The sequence below is a fragment of the Pteropus vampyrus genome, unplaced genomic scaffold, assembly GCF_000151845.1.
Source record: "Pteropus vampyrus isolate Shadow unplaced genomic scaffold, Pvam_2.0 Scaffold2, whole genome shotgun sequence".
Taxonomy (NCBI): Eukaryota; Metazoa; Chordata; class Mammalia; order Chiroptera; family Pteropodidae; genus Pteropus; species Pteropus vampyrus.
The window spans coordinates 31,090,781-31,093,035 of NW_011888783.1; the positions used below are offsets into that span (position 1 = coordinate 31,090,781).

At 33.1% G+C, this 2,255-nt stretch overlaps 1 protein-coding gene across 2 annotated transcripts in view; it reads right to left on the reverse strand.

Moving 5' to 3' along the window:
* KCNJ3 (potassium voltage-gated channel subfamily J member 3) overlaps positions 1-2,255 on the reverse strand; it is a 138,936-nt gene that overhangs the window by 96,696 nt on the left and 39,985 nt on the right. The gene's annotated exons all lie outside the window — the stretch shown is intronic.

Genomic DNA, 2,255 nt, shown 5'->3' on the forward strand with positions numbered 1-2,255 from the left:
AATATGCTTAAGTGATTTTTGACAATGATACAAAAACAATTCAATGGAAGAAAGATGGTCCTCCTTTCAACAAACGATGTTAGAGCAATTCAACAGCCATTGGCACACAGAAAAAAATTTAATCTTGATTTAAATCTGACACTTTGTACAAAAATTAACTCAAAATTGTTCACAAACTTAAATGTAAAAATAAAACTGAGAAGTTGTTAGAAAAAAATAGGAGAAATTATTTGAGATCTAGGGTTAGGGAGAGTTCTTAGACTTGATACCAAAAGCACAATTTACAGAGTGAAAAGTTGATCAATCTAACCTCATCAAAATTAAAAACTTTAGCTTTGCAAAAGACTCTGTGAAGAGGATAAAAAGATAAACTGCAGACTGGGTGAGAATATTTGAAAATCACATTTCTAACAAAAGGCTACTATCTAGAAGATATAAAGAACTTTCAAAACTCAATAATTAAAAAAAAATCCAATTAGAACATGGGTAAAAGAAATTAATAGATATTTCACTGAAAAATACAGATATAAAGATGGCAAATAAACCCAAGAAAATAAGTTAACTATCATTAGCCATTAGGGAAATGCAAATTAAAACCACAATGAGACACCTATAGGAAGGGTTAAAATTAAAAATTGCATCGACACCAATACTATAGAAAGAATGAAGAGACTAGATCACTCACTCACACATAATGGAAAACAGATTGGCATTTTCTTTAAAAAACTAAACACAACTAGCATACATCCCATCTATTATACTCTTGGTCATCCAGAGAAATAAAAACTTACATTCATACACAAACTTGTACATGATTGTTTATAGAAGCTTTATTTGTAATAGGCAAAAAGTAGAAACAATCCAGATATCATCAAAAGGGCGAATAGTTAGACAAACTGTGCTAAATCGATACCACGGAATTGATATAATTCTCAACAATACAAAGAAACACACTACTGATACATGTGACAATCTGTATGAATATCCAGAGAATTATGCTGAATGGAAAAAATAATCTCCAAATGTTCATACTATATGATTCGATTTATGTGATATTCTTGAAATGACAGAATTAGAGAATTAAAGAACAGATGAGTAATTGTCAGGTGTCAAGCAAAGGGTGAGCTTAGGAGAGAATGATGTGTGTCTATAAAAGGGCAACAGGAGTAACCCGTGAAGTGATGGAAATGTTCTGTATCTTGACTGATCCAAAGTCAGTTCCCTAGTTGTGACATCACATTCTAGTTTTGCGAGAGGTTACCATTGTGAATAATATCCTCTATATCCCACTTCCATTTTGTTGTTGTTTAATGTATTACTTTTGACAGAAATATGGTATCATTGTAGATTTGTTGAGTTGCCTTTGTATTTATATAAATTTTAAAAATCATTTTATGTTCGCTTTTGAATTTCTTCTGTTTATTGGCTAAAAGTTTTCAGTACTATTTTCTGGTAGAATGTACCTTTTAACAATTGTTTTGCTATTTAATGCACTAATCTCTAAATTATATGTTACCTGATTTTAAAAAATCATTTAGTTCCTTTAGCTTAGTATATCTCTGCCTATCCATTTACTGTAATTACTTCATCTCCCTAAATGAACTTTCCTCATCAGGTTAAGCATTTCAGAGCTGGGTTTTATAAAGTAATCTAGAGCCCCTTTCAAATAGGAATTTGAAAGGGGCTCTAGATTACTCAGATTTATAAGTGTGAAGTCCTGAAGTGTCAGTGGGCTTTCTTTTGCTCATTTCTCAGTCCATACTAACATCTTTCTCCCCAACCCCACACCAGCAAATTTTGGCTTATGCCAACAAACTCCTCTCTCAGATTTCTCAGGGTTACAAACACTGGAGCCAGCAGAGGGGCAGAGGGGCCCAGGTGGACCAACTCTTCAGTTGACTGTCTTCAGTATCCCTGTATATAATGTTCTCTAAGGGGAAGAACTTTTTTATGAGTTCCATACTGGACAATGTCTCTTTGTCCTGAAGCAAATTGTGGCTTCAATTCTTGTGCTCCAAATTTCTCTTCTCTGATTTCTCCTTCGTTGCATTTTATAGGTTTAACACATTGTAGAAATTCAGCAAAATGTCTTAACTTACTGATTATACCATTTACTGCTTCCCAGGATTCTTATGGACTCATTTCTTTGCACATAGCTTTTTCTGTCATTCAAATGAAATTTGGGGAAGGAAGAAAGCTAAACTCATATGTTTCACCTGTCATCCTAAACCTCAAGTCACTACTCTAGTTATGTT